The 18,697-nt window shown below is 42.0% G+C and overlaps 1 protein-coding gene and 1 pseudogene across 1 annotated transcript in view; one reads left to right on the top strand and one right to left on the bottom strand.

Moving 5' to 3' along the window:
• Nucleotides 1-18,697, top strand: part of LOC125342803 (vomeronasal type-2 receptor 116-like) — a 70,213-nt gene that overhangs the window by 18,715 nt on the left and 32,801 nt on the right. The window lies entirely within an intron of this gene.
• On the bottom strand, nucleotides 8,213-8,994 carry LOC125342860 (annotated as a pseudogene).

The following is an 18,697-nucleotide window of genomic DNA, read 5'->3' as shown; positions in this document are numbered from 1 at the left end:
CTTCAGGCCTGTTCTGGTGCCAATACCAAGCTGTTTTTATTACTATAGGTTTATACTATAGCTTGAAGTTGGGTGATGTAATTCCTCCAACACTGTTCTTTCTGCTTAGGATTGTTTTTGCTATACTGGGTCTTTTATTGTTCCATATGAATTTCTGGATTGCTTCCTCTATTTCAATAAAAAATGGTGTTGGGATATTAATGGGTATTGCATTGAATTTGTAGATACCCTTTGGCAATATTGCCATTTTGATTATATTAATCCTCCCAATTCAGGAGCATGGGAGGTTTTTCCATTTCATTAGTTCTGCCTTAATTTCATTTTTCATGTTTTTAAAATTCTCATCATAGAGGTCTTTCACTTCTTTGGTTAAAGTTATTCCTAGATATTTTATGTTTCTTGAGGCTATTGCAAAAGGAGTTGATTTCAGCCTCGGCATTCGGGTCATTAGCATGTAGAAAAGCCATTGATTTTTGAAGGTTTATTTTATATCCTGCAACTTTGCCAAAGTTTTGGATCAGCTCTAGTAGCTTGGGAATACAGTCTATGGGGTTCTTTAGGTATAGGATCATGTCATCTGTGAAGAGAGAAAGTTGAACTTCATCTTTTCCTATTTGGATCCCCTTTATACTTTCTTCTTGCCTAATTGCTCTGGATAGGAATTCTAGTACTATGTTGAAGAGAAGGGCAGGGAGCGGACATCCCTGTCTTGCTCCTGATTTTAAAGGGCATGGCTTTAGTTTTTCACCATTTAGAATTATGCTTGCTGTTGGTTTGTCATAAACTGTCTTGATTATATTCAGGAGTGTTCCCTGGAATCCCAGTATTTCTAGGGCTTTTAGCATAAATGGGTTCTGGATTTTATCAAATGCCTTTTCCATATCCAGAATTGTAACCAAGTGGATCTTTCCCTTCCTCCGGTTGATGTGGTGGGTTACATTAATTGACTTGCACATATTGAACCAATTTGGCATCCCTGGGAAGAATCCAGTTTGATTGTGGTATATGATTTTTTTGATGACTTGTTGAAGTCGATTGCTAGAATTTTGTTGAGAATTTTTGTGTCTATGTCCATCAGGGAAATTGGTCTATAGTTCTCTTTCCATGATGAGTCCTTGCCTGGTTTTGGGATAAGGGTTATACTGGCTTCATAGAATGTGTCTGGTAGTGAACTTTCTCTTTCAATTTTATTGAAAAGTTTGAGAAATATTGGTATGAGTTCTGTTTTGAAGGCCTTGTAGAATTCTGCCATGAATCAGTCTGGACCTGGGCTTTTCTTGGATGGGAGATCACTTATTGCCATTTCCATTTCAATGCTGGATATGGGTCTGTTCAGAAGGTTTAAATCTTCATGGTTGAGTTTGGGGATATAAATTTTTTCTAGGAAATCATCCATTTCTTCCAAGTTCTCGATTTTTTGGCATAAATGTTTGCAAAATAATCCCTTATTGTGTTCTGAATTTTGGTTGTTTCTGTGGTGATGTTACCTGTTTCGTCTCTGATCTTATTCATTTGCGTTTGCTGCTTCCATTTTTTTTGGTCAGGTTTGATAGGGGTCTGTTTATCTTGTTAATTTTTTAAAAGAACCAACTCTTTGTTTTATTGATTCTGTCGATATTTTTTGTCTCAAATTCATTCAATTCTGATTTCATTTTAATCATTTGCTTCCAACGATTGACTTAGGGTTTGGATTCTTGTTCTATTTCGAGGAGATTAAGGTGCTTCCTTTAGTTGTCGAGTTGCTGTTTCTCCAGTTTCTTGGTGTAAGCACTCAGAGATATAAATTTCCCTCTAAATACTGCCTTTGCTGTGTCCCAAAGGAGCTGGTACTTTGTGTACTCATCTTGGTTGAATTCCATAAACATTTGAATTTCTGTTCTAATTTCTTCAATGACCCACTGATGGTTCATCAGTGGGTTGTTTAGTCTCCATGTATTGTAGGATTTTCTGCGGTGGCTGTTTGAGTTGAGCTCTAATTTTATTCCATTGTGGTCTGAGAGAATGCAGGGAGTGGTTTTGATACTTCTTAATTGGTACAGATTTTCTTTGTGCCCTATGATGTGATCTATTTTGGAGAATGTTCCACGTGCTGCGGAGAAGAATGTGTATTCTGTTGTTGCTGGGTGGAAGATTCTGTAGATGTCGGTTAAGTCTAGTTGGTCTATGCAGTGTTTTAGTTCTGTGGTTTCTTTGTTCAGGTTTTGGCATGTTGATCTGTCCATAGGTGATAGTGGAGTGTTAAATTCCCCAACCCTCAATGTGTTTGGGTCTATGAGTGTTTTTAGAGTCAGTAGTGTTTGTTTGATGAAGTTGGGTGCTCCTGTATTTGGTGTGTAGATATTTAGGATGGTTATATCTTCCTGTAGAAGAGATCCCTTTATTAGAATGTAGTAACCTTCTTTGTCTCTTCTTACCTTTGTTAATTTGAAGTATTTATCTGATAGGAGGATTGCAACTCCAGCCTGCTTATGGGGGGCATTTGCTCGATAGAGTTAATTCCAGCCTTTCACTTTTAGAAGATGTTTACTTTTGCTCGATAGATGTGTCTCTTCGAGGCAGCAAAAAGCTGGGTCTTGATTTTTGATCCAACTTATGAGCCTATGTCTTTTGATTGGAGTATTAAGTCCATTCATGTTGAGAGTTAGAATTGAGAGATGATCATTTCTTCCTTTTATTATAGCTATCTTGTTAAAAGCTGTGTCTTCCCATTTCTTGATCTAATATTCTGGTTTACTATTTAGGGCTCATTTGTCTGTCTGTATTGGGATCTTGATTATTTTCCCTGTATGGTACCTCTTTGGGATTTTCTGTAAAGCTAGTTTGGTGGAGATATATTGTTTCAGTTTTTCCTCACTGTGGAAGGCTTTTATTTGACCTTTGGCTATGAATGAGAGCTTAGCTGGGTACTGTATTCTTGGTTGGTAGTTATTTTTATTTAGGGTTTGGTATACCTCATTCCAGGCTCTCCTTGCTTTCATGATCTCTGCTGAGAAGTCTGGGGTAATTCTGATTGCTTTTCCTTTATATGTGATTGTTTTTTTTCTCTGTAACAGCTTTAAGGATTCTTTCCTTGCACTCTACTGATCCTGTTTTGATTACAATGTGTTGTGGGATGTTCTGTTCTGGTCTGGTCAGTTTGGGGTTCTAAATGCTTCTTGTATCTGTATAGGCCAATCCTTCTGGATCTTTGGGGAGTTCTCCGCAAATATTATGTTCAATAGGTTGCCTAGTCCATTTACTTGTCCAGATTTTCCTCAATACCTATTATCCTTAAATTGGGTTTCCTGATTGTGTCTTGGATCTTGAGGAGTGTTCTCTTTTGTCGATTGCATTGGGTTTGTACTTATTTTTGACCTTTGCCCATAGATTCTAGGGAATCTTCAGCTCCTGTGATTCGATCCTCTGCTTCAGCTAGTCAGGACTGTATGCTAGCTACTTGATTTTGAATCTATTTTCCTTCTGACTGGTCTTTCCAGATAATTTCCATGTCATCTCTTAGGTCCTGCATGGACTTCTTAAGGCAGACAGGAAGGAAGGAAGGAAGGAAGGAAGGAAGGAAGGAAGGAAGGAAGGAAGGAAAGAAGGAAAGAAGGAAAGAAGAAGCAATGGTAATTAGTGTTGTGGCTCAAGTCATAGGTAGACCACTAGCTTTGACATAAACAGCTAAGAAACAACAACTAGGTTCTGACTGCAAGTTACACTTTAGCCCAAAGTAAAGAAGAAAGGGAGAGAGAGGGAGGGAGGGGGAAGGGATGGAGGAAAGGAGGTGGAAGGGAAGGTAGAAAAGAGAGAGGGAGGGTGGGAGAGAGGGATGGGGTAAAAGTAATACAGTTACATTTAAAGCCCTAGGCCAATTTTCTTTGGCATAGGCCACGTGGCTACTGTATATGTTCTTAGTACATTGTGTATTGTATATGTCTACCTGACCTAGGGAAGGGAAAGAAAAACAGGGTGTAAGATATCACCAGAAATGCACACACTGCCCTACTATGTAACTGCACCCTTTTTGCACAACACTTTGTCAAAAACATTTTGTTTAATTAATAAATAAATTACAAAAAAAAGTAATACAGACAATTGGTAGATGCTATACATTGGACTGGCTGCCCTTGGGAATTTTCTGTTGTTGTTGTTTTGTTTTTTACTATATTTGGATCTCTCAGAACCCAACATTACTCTGCCAGTATCCAGACACTGATATCCAATAAACTCAAGAACAACTCATAACTCCTGTTTGGGCTCGAGTGGTAGAACACTTGAGAAGCTGGGTTGTGTGAGTCACGCCATTAATCCCATCACAGTTTAGTTCCAACCACTGTTTGCATTAACCAAAAATACATCACTCAACCAACTTATGCTGTTTTCATTTCAGTGTTCATTTGTTCAGAGATGTTAGTGTGCATGGTCTTCACGGGTGAGCCATTGGAACCTGGCTGTGTACGACTCTGGATGACATCTGCATCCCAACATCATGGAAATGTAAACAAAGCCACGTTTTATTCATGTCTTGATATACTTGCCTCAACAGATAAAAATAATCACAACTTGATTGAAGGCTATCAGTAGGTACCGAATAACTCTTTATTCTGTACAGTCTCAGTATAGGAAATAACTATACTGTGTATTCAAAGTGAATAAACAAACATTGACTATACCCCTGAATATGACATGTGAGGACCAGGATTCCAAGGCAGCCCAGGCAGGAAAGTGTATGAGACTCGTATCTCTAGTGGGAGATCAGAACGGCCTGACCTCCAGCAGCCTTTCTCCTGAGTTCAGTCCTGCAGGAAGTCCCTCCATCTCTCTGGGCAGTGTGGCTGATGAGCAGAAAGAGTTATGTTGTTCTCATGGGATGTCTCTGGCACTTGATTTTGAAATTCTGACACCCTCCCCCACCGCCCCAGCTTTTCCTATTAGCATCCCTTTATAGATGTGGAAAGTAAAGTTCAGAAAGCTTCATCATCCACAAAATGGGATGTGAGGCTTCATACCACTTTCTTATTACTGTGTACAACGAACATAAGTTTAGCTCCTTCTTCATCATGTTCACACAACATAATGTGCCACATTATCATATAGTTTTATACATTTTTCTATGGCATTGGTTTGTCTTTTTATCCTTTGTCTCTCCATTTTCGTATTCCCTTTCCCTTCCATAGTTCAGTTACGTGAATACATAATATTCACCGTACTAAAATCAGTTACCATGATAACAGCTGTAAAACCAGGTGAAATAAACACAGAAACAAAAGGGACATAATTTCACATGGTATGTTGAAAATAACAACATTGATAAGCCACATTCTTTCTGTTTTTCTTTGCTCCTTTGTGTGAGAGCACTTTGAAATGGAATCATGGCCCAATCACTGGTATTCATCTTTCTCAGTTCAAGGGTGGGCCTCTACCATATGACTCAGAAACTCCACTTCCAGGTTTCTGGGGTTTTGTATGGTTTACTGGAGATCAAAATCTCAGATGTTTTTGCTCAGGCTGGCCTTGAACTGTGATCCTCAGATCTCAGCCTCCCAAGTAGTTACAATTACAAGTGAGAAGAAGCAGCCTTGGTCTGAATGACAATTTTCTTTCTTTCTTTTCTATCTTTTTTGTTGGTGGTGGTGGTTCCCAGATTGTATTCAGAGCTAGAGCACTGTACCTAAGCTTTTTTGATCAAAGCTAGCCCTCTACCATATTATCCCACAGTTCCACATCTAGTTTTCTGTTGTTTCAGTTTAGATGAGAATCTCATAGACTTTCAAAACTGATTTTGTTCTTTTTATTTTATTTGAACATAGCAGCTTTATTCGTACATAGCAGCTTTATTCATAATACAGAAAACTCCAAGGCAACCTAGATGTTGACTAATAGGAATAGCTAAACAAATATTGCATTTTCTTATAATAGAATTACATATCAGAAAGTACATAAATGAATCCAATTTTTGGAAAGCTAACATCTCAAAGCAACTGGAAAAATCGCAAAATGCAAACTGTTTAGTCACAAATTTCACAACAAAGAAACACTCATTACACAAAACAACATACCAAACGTTAAGTACTCACTTCTCAAGATACCTGACTGCCTTTTGAGAATATTTATTATTTAATAAAATAATTATGTGATCATTCTAAAGCTGACCACTCTAACCCAGGCTCTTTCTAATGGTTTATCCTATGGGAAAAATATAATACTTTTTAAGGTATGTGCTGACATGAACTCTGTAAAGAAAGAGATAGGCATTCCACTAAAACAATTTTTAAACCATCCCCACAAAAATGTAGGCCATGACTTACAGGCTCTAACAGTGTTAGGTAAGATTCCTTAACATACAGTAGCTATGTTTTATCTCTAACAGATAAAAAGTAATTTAGACCAACGATTCCATCCTGAGTGGCAGAAATAGTAAGACCTAAAAGTTCTAAATGATTATACTACAAAGTATAGTGTGAAAAGAACAATCCATGTTAGCAATGATAGTTTGTGAATATGATGTTAGCCTTTTAATAAACTATTTTTTATATTCTGTTCATTATTTCATTTTTAATTTGTTTTTAATATTTATTTTCTTTTATTTTTGAGACAGAGTCTTGCTATTTAGCCCAGGTTGAACTCAAACTTACAATCCTCTTGCCTCAGCCTCACAAGTGTTGGAACACAACCAGGCCTGGCCAAAAACTACTTTTTTCAACATATCCTTCTCATACTCATGCGATTAGATTACAAATAACATTCCAGTTTCTCTGTATTTTTGTTTAAGTTATTCGATCATTGGCGTTATGATATCCCTACCTTTTACTTTTAGAAGAATGTTATTTAGTTACTTAAGTTGTAATTATTTTTTCATTTCATTGACTAGATCAACAAAAAATAATCTAGAAAAGTAACTTTAAATCACCAGCTGGAAAGTTACAAGCAAACAAGTGTTTTCATGGTTTCTATGCTTCTAAAAATAAGGAAAATAAACAGTGATTGTGAGTGGGATAATGTCGTACAATTTGTTGGCATGACTGTAACTGCCATCATTTAAAAAATTACTACTATGGGCTGGGAATGTAGCTTAGTGGTAGAGTGCTTGCATAGCATGCATGAAGCCCTGGGTTTGATTCCTCAGTACCACAAAAACAGAAAAAGCCAGAAGTGGCACTGTAGTAGAGCACTAGCCTTGAGCAAAAGTAGCTTAGAGAAAGTGCCCAGGCCCTCAGTTCAAGCCCCAAAGATGGCAAGGAAAAAAAAAATGACTATTAGTGGTGAGAACTACATTGCTATGTAAAAAATTCATTTAACATTTATCAATATTTCACACATTGAACAAATACTAAAGGAGATGACTACTAGTGTTACAAGTAATGTCAAGAGAAGCCAAGAGCAAGTGGCTCACTCCTATAATCCTAGCTAGTCAGGATATTGAGATCTGAGATCTGAGGATGATGGCTCAAAGCCAGCCCGGGTAAAAAGTCCATGAGATTCTTATTTCCAATGAACCACCAAAGAACTAGAAGTGGAGCTGTGGCTCAAGTAGGAGAGTGTCAGCCTTTGGCAAGAAAACACTAGAAGCCAGCATCCACATCTTTACTTCAAGCCTCAGCTACTAGCACAGAAAACAAACAAAATCCAGAAGCACAAATCAGAATAGAAAGAAATATCAAGGAAAGAAGATGTACACATTTGCATGCATTTTCAAGCAACCTTTCAAAGATTCTATATAGAACAAAATGATAACTTTGAATCATAAGGGAGGGTAAAATTATTCAAGTTTTGTGAAGCCTTAATTCAATAAAGATGGAAGCAAGAAAGATGGAAGAGTAAATAATAATGGCAATATTTTTCTTGAAGAAATCATACATTCTCTTCACTATAAAACAAATGTTATTGGGTCAGGACTTTAATAACTTTGGTTATCAAGTTATTCACTATCCAAAAATATACTTTCCAATCATACCTTTAAGTGTAACCACAAACATATCCCAATTAAACGAAGTTTATCAACCCAAACACATTTTTCTCAGGAGTTTAGCCTCATGTAGAAGTCATAACTTAAAAAGCACAGTCAAACACTACATAATGATTCTACCACTGCATTTTTATATACCTCATGAGAAGCAAATGTATTTTATGGACAGCAGTCTCATCCCTGTCTCAGAGTACGTGTGTGTCTCTGTCTAAATGTGAAGCAGTAATCGGACAGACTCAAATAATTTAGGGTGGGTCCGCTTCATCAGGCTTTGATAAACACAGACTTGTCTGGCGGTGGAGCGCCCTCTTCCTTCTCTGTTACAGTCTCCACTGTCCTGGAAGCGGACACAATCACCACGGTTTTATTTGCCGCTGCTTTCTTCTGTTTCTCAGCAATAGCGGCACACACAGCCACAATCTCGTCACTCTCAAAGTCATAGTCAGGGATAGACTTAGGGGAGGAAGGTATCGCTCAAGATGGTGCTTCTTCGCTCTTCTTAACCCTTTGTGCTACCTTCTGCTGCTCCTGGAGGGTTCTTGCCCAAGAAAGGTCCTCTTGCCATATTTCAGGGTTCATTGGATAGATGTGAAGGGCTATTTGAAACCTTCGAATTGCCAGTACTATCTCTCCTAACACAAGCTGAGCATGACCCAAAGTTTGCCAAGACTCCCATGAATGTGGGTTTTGCTGGACAGCCATTTCTGCTGCATGCACTGCTGGAAACATTTCATGAAGTGATATTAGGACCTGTGATTTCATCTCATAGAAGGTAGCATCATTTGGAGTTAACTGTAGTGCTTCATCCCACTTCTGAATTGCTTCCTGATATCTTTTACTTTCTGCCAAATTGGCTCCTTCCTGCTTCAGCTGTTTACTTTTCTCAGCACAGCCTTCCTGGAGAATTTCTTTCCTACGTTTAGTGGCATGAAGCCAGTTCCCTTCATCATTCTCAAGCCCCTCCTTCTTGCCAGCAGCCTCAGCTGCTGGGATGTAGCCTTTGACACCTTCTCACCAATCTTCCTCTTCCACCCAAACGAAGCCATTCTGAGACTGCTCCGTGGTCCGGTGTTTACATTCCGCTTGACCTTTACCACCAGAAGAGGAAGTTGTGGATTCCCAGTCCGGCCTACTTCGTTGCATGCTTCTGTATCATGGCCATGGCGCCAAGATCTTCTCAGAAATAGGCAAGAACAACTGGAGAGCATCCACGGTAGCCCAGAGAGGCGGAAAGAGGAAAAACGATGAAGACTTTGGTGCACCGGAGTCTTCTCAAACTCAGCTGATTTTGAACCATGATCCTCACAACTTTAATTTGTTGAGTAGCTAAGTTTCTAGGCAGGAACATGACTTATGTTGTGCAGTTCTGAGAAAACACATCTTTCTATATATTTTTGTGCTCCTTTCTTTTTGAAATGAAGTGGTGGATGGAAACACTGAACTGTCGAACATCAATGGGCTGCTGCAGCACAAGGAGGTTTGATCAAAAACATTTGAAAAACCAAGATTGCGTTCTAGTTCTTTCCAGAGAGGATACATTCTAGACTTGTGATGGGGTCTGCACGGGATACCTCGACCCACAAAGGGCACAAAAGATCTTGGGGTTCCGGAGCTACAATTGAACTGGAAAGATCAGGCTCACAGGCCTTCTTTCTTACACACACGCACATGATCACATTCTAATGCTGAGAAGAAACGACAGAGAGAGAGGGCCAATTACCCAGCCAGAGCCTCATGGTTATGGAACTCCTCATCTCTGAGCACCCAGGAACCATCGGGCCCCAGGAAGTAGTATAGGAAATAGTTGCACAAATGACAGAAACCTGGACAGATCTGGATCTTATTAGGGGTTGTCACCACATCTCTCAAATCTTGGGCCAACCCAGCCAGAACCTGAAAAAACCTGTCAGGGTCCAAGTTCCCTGTGGGTCCATAGCTCTCCACAGGGGGAGAATAGATGCTTTCATTCAAGTGGCCCAAGCTAGCCATGAGGCCCAGGAGGCTCTGCAGGGTGTCCATGAAGACGTGGTTTCCATAGAAACTAAAGGAGCTCAGCTTGGAGCACTGGCTCAGGGCTGGTAGGATGGCTGAGACCTGAGCATCTGTGATTTCACATTTCTCCAGGGCCAGGATCTCAAGGGTGCTGGCCACTTGCTCCAACAGGGCTCTCAGGAGTTCGGGACTGAAGCTTTTCATAGACAAATTCCTCAGCCACAGGTGCTTGAGCTGCCTGGTGCAGGGACACCAGGACAGAAACCTCAGGTCAGCTTCCTGCAGGTTACACGAGCTCAGAAACAAGTCCTTCAAAGGCGGCAGGCTCCTGAAGATGGCGGGTAGCTTTCCACCAAGGAAGACAATTTCTTTCATACGCACCTCCTGGAGATGCTGCAGCTGCCCCAGATGTGCCCCCAGTTGGAAGGAGGAACACGAGAAATTTGGGGAGCTGGAAGTGTCGAGGTGGGCACACATATTGCAGAAACTCAGGATGCGAAGTTTCTTCATCTGGCTCAGTAAAAAAGCAAAGGTTTTCACGGTTTCTCCGAGACACAATTTACTCACCAGCAGTTCCAGTATTGAGTCTGGATTCACAACTTGCAGAGCCTTCTGGGTTTCAGAGCTGGAGTCAGACAGAATCTCCAGCACCCTGGGGCACAGACGGACTCGTTCTCTCCTCTCCCAGGCCCACTGGAGCAGGAAGGACTGGAGATCATCCTTAGGGCTATGGGCGATGGTCAGGTCCATGGCGATCATCAAGGGTTGCTCTTCACCCATCCCTGTCCAGGGACTTGCTCTTAACTCACCTGGTGGGAACCCTGGATAGGAGATTTGTGCCATTGCAGGGTACCCCAGCGTCCAAATGCCTGGGTGCTCACCCAGCAGGTCAACGACTTGTAGTTTCCACCGATTTGGGCACTCCTTGTTGCTAAGTAGCAAATCTAGCCCATCCAGGACAGCCTTGATAATTTCCAGGTCTGGTGGCTGTGCCAGGTCCCCCAGGGGGAGGCAGGGGAAGGGCCAGGCCTGCACCATGGCCTTTAACACCTCTTTGTGGCACCCAATGTAGGCCTCCATAAACAGCGAAGGGAACAGCAGCATGGGCAGATCATCTAGGGCAGAGTTGGCCAGGGCCGGGTGGCTCAGCAGATTCTGCATGGCGAGATGCTCGAGCGAGGGTGGGGTCCTTCTGCTCATCTTGCTGGATGAGATATGGGTGCGCTGTGCAGGACTCTCTGAATCCTAACAAGGCTAGGCACTGACTGCAGTCTCAGGGACTCTGCTGCTGTTCTCTGATCCCTGGGCCCCTTTATACCCTTAAGCCCCGCCTTCAGGAGTGCACGTCAACCAATCAGACAGCAGCTTTGGGTGGGAATACTAAGTCACACCTACATGGGGCATCAACCTTTGCATTAGTTCAAACCCTGCTTCCCATACTAAGTGAAGGGGTTAAGGGCGTGTTTCCCATCTGCTCTTTGAAATGTAAATTACACTGAAGCCAAAACAAGTCCTACCCTTCTTCTCTAACCCCTCCAGGCATGCGCATGCTACTCTTCTGTCCTGGGGCTGAGAATAATCCCAGCCCAGCCCCGGCCAAGCTCTATAGCATCCAGACACCTACTGGACATTCTATCTCTGTATTTTTTTCCCAACTGCCTTGTTTCTTAATTCCTTCATAACATCCTTCATTTGTTTCCTCCTTTCTTCCTTTCTTTTCCTTTCTTCTTTCCTATGTTCTTTCATTCCTTCCTTCCTTTCCTTACTGCTTATTCCTTTGTTTTCCTTCCTTCTTCCCTACCTCTCTGCCACCTTCAAGCTTGCCTTCTTTCCTTCCTTACTTCACTCCTTCCCTTGCTTCTTTCTTTCTTTCCTCCCATTCTTCTTTCTCTCTTGTCAGCCTTCCTTCCTTTCTTCAATCCCTCCTTGCACTCTTCCTCCCTCCTTCTGTGCTTCCTCACATCCTCCTTTGTCTTTTTGTCCATCTCTTTGTTTCTTTTTCTTTCTCTCTGTCTCTTTTCTCTATTTCTTCCTTCGTCTGTTCCATCCCTTCCTCCCTGTGTGTATCCTGCCTTCTTTCTTTCCTTCCTGACCCCCGTCCCTCCTTACTTCCTTCCTGTCTTTCTTCCCTTCTTGGGTACCTGGGTAAACATGAAGTAAGTATATTTATATGATATCAGAGGAACAAATGAAGTATTGCTAGCATTCTTGTGCCCTTTTCCTCAAATCTCAACCATGACTGCTTCAACTAAGTAGGGAACTCATCCCCAAATGTGTGGGAGATGAAGAATTAGTTCTCTTGCGCTCATGGAAGGTCCAGCCAATCAGAGAGAAGCTTCTGATGGGTTTTGTGAGCTACCCTTCCAGTACAACTAGAAAGGAATGTCACTTTCTGGTTCCTTCAAATCCTGCTTCCTGAACAAAAGTGAAAGGAGTAAGGGCGTGTTTCCCACCTGCTCTTTCAAATGTAAATTACACTGAATAACTGAAAAAACAGCTCCTACCCTTATTCTCTAAAATCATAACCAAGGCCAAACATTAATACATCAAGAATTGGAGAAAATCTGGGGCGGGGAGCAGGAGCAATTTGAAAATCAAATGTTAGTGACATGTCATGAAAGTAACAGAACTCTTTCTGCTCATCAGCCATAGTGCCCAGAGGGTGGAGGGACTTCCTGCAGAACTGAATTCAGGAGAAAGGCTTCTGGAAGTCAGGCAGGATCTTATCTCCCATGAGAGACACGAGTCTCATGGACTTTCCTGCCTGGGCTGCCTTTGAATCCCAGTCCTCACATCTCATTTTCTGGGGCATAGGCAATGTTCATTTAATCACTTTGAATACACAGTATAGTTATTTCCTATACTGGGACTGCACAGAATACAGAGTTATTCTCTATCTTCTGATAGCCTTCAGTAACTTGTGATTATTTCTTTTGTATTAGCACAACTATTATGTTAACAAGACATAAATAAAATGTGTCTTTCTTGACATTTCCATGATGTTGGGACACAGCTGTCATCCAGAGTCATACACAGCCAGGAAAACAAAGGAAGAAGCAGTAAGGAAAGGAAGGAAGGAAGGAAAGAAGACGGGAAGGAAGAAAGAAAATGGAAAGAAAAGGAAGGAAGGAAGGAGGAAACAAATGAACCATGGAAAGAAGGAATGAAGAAACAAGACAGGAGGAAAAAGAAATACAAACAAGACAGAATGTCCAGTAGGATGTGTGGATGTTGTAGCGCTGGGTTGGGGCGGGGATGGGATTCTTCTCAGCCCCAGAGCAGTAGAGTAGGTTAGGAATGTCTGGAGGGGTTAGAGAATAAGGTTAGGTGTTGTTTTTGCTTCTGTGTAATTTACAGTTCAAAGAGCAGGTGGGAAACACGCCCTGAATCCCTTCACTTTGTCCAGGAAGCAGGATTTGAACTAAGCAGAGAGTGACACCCCTTTCTAGCTGTACTAGAAGGGTGGCTCATGCATCCCCTCAGAAGCTGCTCTCTGATTGGCTGGACCTCCGTTGAGAGCAAGAGAACTAATTCGTCATCTCCCACAAATTTGGTGATGAGTTCCCTACATTGTTCACACAGTCATGGTGGAGACTTGAGGAAAATGGCACAAGAATGCTGGCAATACTTCATTGGCTCCCCTTATATTGTATAGATATATTTACTTCATGTCTACCCAGCTACCAAAGTAAAGAATGAAGACAGGGAGCAAGGAAAGAACGAAGGAGGAAGGGATGGATCAGAGGAAGGAAGAAATAGAGAAAAGAGAAAGAAAAGGAAACAAAGAGAGACAAAGGAGGATGAGGGAAGCAGGGAAGGAGGAAGAATGCAAGGAGGAAATAGAGAAAGGAAGGAAGGAAGGTAGGCATGAAAGACGGATGAATGGCAGGAAAGAAAGAAGCAGGGAAAGTAGTAAAGTAAGAAAGGAAAGAAGGCAAGCTTTGAGGTTGGCAGTTAGGTAGGGAAGAAAGGAAGGAAAACTTAGGAATAAGAAGTAAGAAAAGGAAGGAAGGAAGGAAGGAAGGAAGGACATGGAAAGAAAAGGAAGGAAGGAGGAAACGAATGATCCATGGAAGAAAGGAATGAAGAAACAAGGCAGGAGGAAAAAGCAATACAGAGATAGATTGTTCAGTAGGTTGTGTGGATGCTATAGCGCTGGGCTGGGGCTGGGCTGGGATTCTTCTCAGCCCCAGGACAGGAGAGTAGCATGTGCATGTCTGGAGGGGTTAGAGAAGAAGGATAGGAGCTGTTTTTGCTTCAGTGTAATTTACATTTCAAAGAGCAGGTGGGAAACACGCCCTCAACCCCTTCACTTAGTATAGGAAGGAGGGTTTGACCTACTCCAGAAGTTGATGACCCAAGTAGGTGTGGCTCGATATTCCAACAAGAAGTTGCTCTATGATTGGTTGCCGTGCACTCCTGAAGGCGGGGCTTCAGACTACAAAGGGCCCAGGGATCAGAGAACAGAAGCAGAATCCCTGAGTCTACATTCAGTGCCTGGCCCTGCTGGGATCCACAGAGCCCTGCACAGCGGACCCACATCTCCTCAAGCAAGATGAGCAAGAAGAGCCCACCCTCACTGCCTCCATTTAAGACCTTGTCGTTGAATATTTGTTCCGTGTATAAGACGGACAAGTGGTTTCTGTCCCGGAGTCTTCACACCTGGCAGCTCCAGCACCTGCTCCTCAGGCGTTCGTCCCTGGTGTTCTGAGGCCTGAGGACCTGAGAGACCTGCTGGGGTTCCAGGCCCACACCATGCAGACCCTGGCCCTGGCCCTCTGTGACCTTGCTGATGCCCAGCTCTGCGCCATCCTGCCTGTCCTGAGCCAGTGCTCCAGGCTCAGCTTCATCAGTGTCTATGGCAACCCCATCTCCTTGACCAACCAGGAGGAGCCCCTGAGCCTCACAGCCAGGATAGGCCATTTGAAAAGGGGGCTCTATCCTGCCCCTCTGGAGAGCTACAAAGGTCCATATGATGGCAACCCAGGAGATACTGACCCTGAGACAATTGAAGAAATTCTGGCTAAGTTGGCACTGGCGTTGAGAGAAATGACGCCAACCCACAAGGTCCATATTGCTATGGAGTATTTTGCTGAGAAGAGGGAGTACCGATTCTATCGCCTGGAGACTGATGGATCATGGCTGGCCAATGATAAGAGCCTCATTGGCCTTTCTGATCTGCCTGTGTAGTGAGACATCTCTCTCCTGGAATCCCTTCTCAGCATCAGAAATGAAAGCCGGGACAGAAGTGTGTTCCTTGAGATACGCCTACTGCAAATTCAGTGTGGGTAAAAGAGGCAGGGCCTCTGATTCTGAGCTATTCCACTCGATCTGAGCTCTGGAACCACAGGAGACTCTGAGCTTATTTGGGAGCACATGTATCCTGTGCACACACCATGAGGAATCTCGAGTGAATTGAGCATGGAAAGAACTGGAGCTTGATCTTCTTTATCTGAATGGTTGTAAGCAAACCTCAAGGTTGTGAGACAGTCGATTCCTGTGTGTCATTTACTGTATCCATGAAACAAATAAAGAAAATGGAAAAGCAAGCACGAGTAGATGGTATCCTTTCAGGGCACCATTGTGTGAGAGAGTTGGGAGTGGGGTTGTGTGTATGTTTTCAGTGTTCATTGGTTCAGAGATATTAGGGTGCATGGGTCTTTAATTCACAAGCAGAGGGGGCCAAAGCAAGGGTCCCACTCTCAAAACGTTGTGTCTCATGGCTCTGACCTGCCCCGGACTCCATCTGCTGGGTCCCTCACCATAGATGAATGGGGACCTCCTTTCTCCTGTCCCTTTGTCAGACTTGTGTGTGTATGTGTGTGCTTATGTTCAATTCTGGGGTACAAACACAGAGTTTTGTCTCTGTCCCTTGTGGTTTTGTGCTCCATATGCATGGATTCTATTCACTTCCAGCTTTGTGCTGGTGTATTGGAGAGAAGAGTCTCATGGCCTTTCCTGATCTTACTGGGTTTGAACCACAGTCATCAGATCTCAGCCTCCTACCACCAGGTGGAATTTTGTTTTGTTGTTGTTGTTACCCAGGCTGACCTGGAGACATAGTTCTCTAGATATTAGCCATTTTGTATCTGGGATGACAGGAACATACCACCCTATACAGCTGTTGTTGAGATGGGGTCTCCTCATGAGGTTTCTGCTCTGGCTGGCCTTGAACTGATCTGTCCCCAGCCTCTGCTTCCTAAGTGGAAAGTTTTACACGGGTGAGCCATTGAAACATGGCTGTGTACGACTCTGGATGACAGCTGTTTCACAACATCATGAAACTGTCAACGAAGACACATTTTATTTATGTCTTGTTAACATAATAGTTGTGCTCATAGAAACGCAATAATCACGAGTTTACTGATGGCTATCAGATGGTACAGAATTACTCTTTATTCTGTACAGTCCCAGTATAGGAAATAACTATACTGTGTATTCGAAGTGACTAATGATTATTGCTTATAGCCCAGAAAATGAGCTATGAGAACCGGGATTCAAAGGCAGCCCAGGCAGGAAAGTCCATGAGACTCGTGTCTCTAGTGGGAGATCAGATCCTGCCTGACCTCCAGCAGCCTTTCTCCTGAGTTCAGTTCTGCAGGAAGTCATTGCATAACTCTGGGCACTATGGCTGATGAGCAGAAAGAGTTCTGTTGCTCTCATGGGATGTCTCTGGCACTAGATTTTGAAATTCTGACCGCCCCCCCCCCAGCTTTTCTTATTAGGATCCCTTTATAGATGAGGAAACAAAAGTTCAGAAAACTTCGTCACCCACAAAATGGTACGTGAGGATTCATACCACTTTCTAATGACTGTGTACAGCTGACATAAGTTTAGCTCCTTATGCATCATGTTCACACAACACATTCCATGTATTTGTAAATTCAATTATTTTATTCATTCAATAAATGATTTCCATCTCAAGAAGGCCAGATTATTTCTTCTTTTTTTTTTTTGATTTTTGTTTTTTGAATTTTTACCTCCCTCCTCCCCATTTCTCTCCCCATCCCACAAATTGTACAGTTGGTTTACACCATATACTTTGCAGGGGTTTTTCTTGTTTTTTATATTTTCAATGTCAAACGGATATACAGAGCAGTTACAGTTTCATACATTAGACATTGGTTAGATTTCTTGTACTGTTTGTTACCTCTTCCCTCATTCCCCCCTCCCTCTCACTCTTTTCCTTTACCCCCATGAATAGCTCAGTATATTTACACTAACACTTTTGCAAGTATTGCTATTGTAATCGTTTGTCTTTTTTACCCTGTGTCTCTTGATTTTGGTATTCCCTTTCAGTTTCCTAGTGCTAATACCTTTATACACCGTTTCCAATGTACTCAGACAAGATACAGATGAACAACCATAGGAAGGGGATATAGGAGGGTCATCAATAATAGAAGTTACGGTTTCACATCGTATGTTGAAAGTAATTACAACAGTGATATAACAGTCATTTCCATATCATGGAGTTCATTTCACTTAGCATCATCTTATGTGTTCATAAGGGTATAGCTATTGGGCTCTTGTGAGCCTCTGCTGTGACTAGCCTAAACCTGTGCTAATTATTCCCTATGAGGGAGACCATAGAGTCCATGTTTCTTTGGGTCTGTCTCACTTCACTTAGTATAATTTTTTCCAAGTCCTTCCATTTCCTTACAAATGGGACAATGGCCTTCTGTCTGATAGAGGCATAAAATTCCATTATGTAGATATACCACATTACCATATAGTTTTGTACATATTGCCGTTGCATTGGTTTGTCATTTTATCCTTTGTCTCTTCATTTTCGTATTCCGTTTCCCTTCCCTAGTTCAGTTACATGAATACACAATATTGAGGGTACTAAAATCAGTTACCATGATAACGAGTTTGAAACCAGGGAAATAAAGACAGAACCAAAAAGGGCATAATTTCACATGGCATGTTGAAAATAACAATAATAAGCCACATTCTTTCTGTTTTTCTTTTCTTTGCTTCTTTGTGTGAGAGCACTTAAAAATGGAATCATGGCCCAAACACTGAAACCCAGCTTTCTCAGTTCAAGGGTGGCCTTCTATCATATGACTCAAAAACTACACTTCCAGATTTTGGGGGGTTTTTGTGGTTAATGGGAGATCAAAATATCAGATGTTCTTGCCGAGGCTGACCTTGAACTGTGATCCTCAGATCTCAGCCTCCTGAGTAGTTACAAGAGAGAAGAAGCAGCCTTAGTCTAAATGACAATTTTCTTACTTTTGTTTCTTTCTTTTTTTAACTTGGTGGTTCCCAGATTGTATTCAGAGCTAGAGTGCTGTCCCTAAGCTCCTTTGCTCAAGGCTAGAGCTCTACCATGTTGACCCACAATTCCACTTCTAGATTGCTGGTGATTCACTTCAGATGAGAATCTCATAGACTTTCAAAACTTAGCTGATATTGAACCATGATCCTCACATCTTTAATCTGTTGAGTAGCTAAGTTTCTAGGCAGGAACATTACTTATGTTGTGGAGTTCTGAGTAAAGACATCTTTCCATTTATTGTTTGTGCTCCTTTCTTTATAAAATGAAGTGGTGGATGGAAACAATGAACTGTGGAACATCAGTGGGCTGCTGTGGGACAAGGAGCTTTAATAAAAAACATTTGAAAAACCAAGATTGCATTCTAATTCTTTCCAAAGAGGATGCATTCTAGACTTGTGACGCGGTTTGCATGGTATACCTGTACCCGCAAATGGTACAAAAGATCCTGGGGTTCCAGAGCTAGAATTGAACTGTAA

Source organism: Perognathus longimembris, chromosome 27, assembly GCF_023159225.1.
Source record: "Perognathus longimembris pacificus isolate PPM17 chromosome 27, ASM2315922v1, whole genome shotgun sequence".
Lineage (NCBI taxonomy): Eukaryota > Metazoa > Chordata > Mammalia > Rodentia > Heteromyidae > Perognathus > Perognathus longimembris.
Note: the sequence above shows the minus strand (reverse complement) of the source record. Positions and strands in the feature narration are given on the sequence as shown.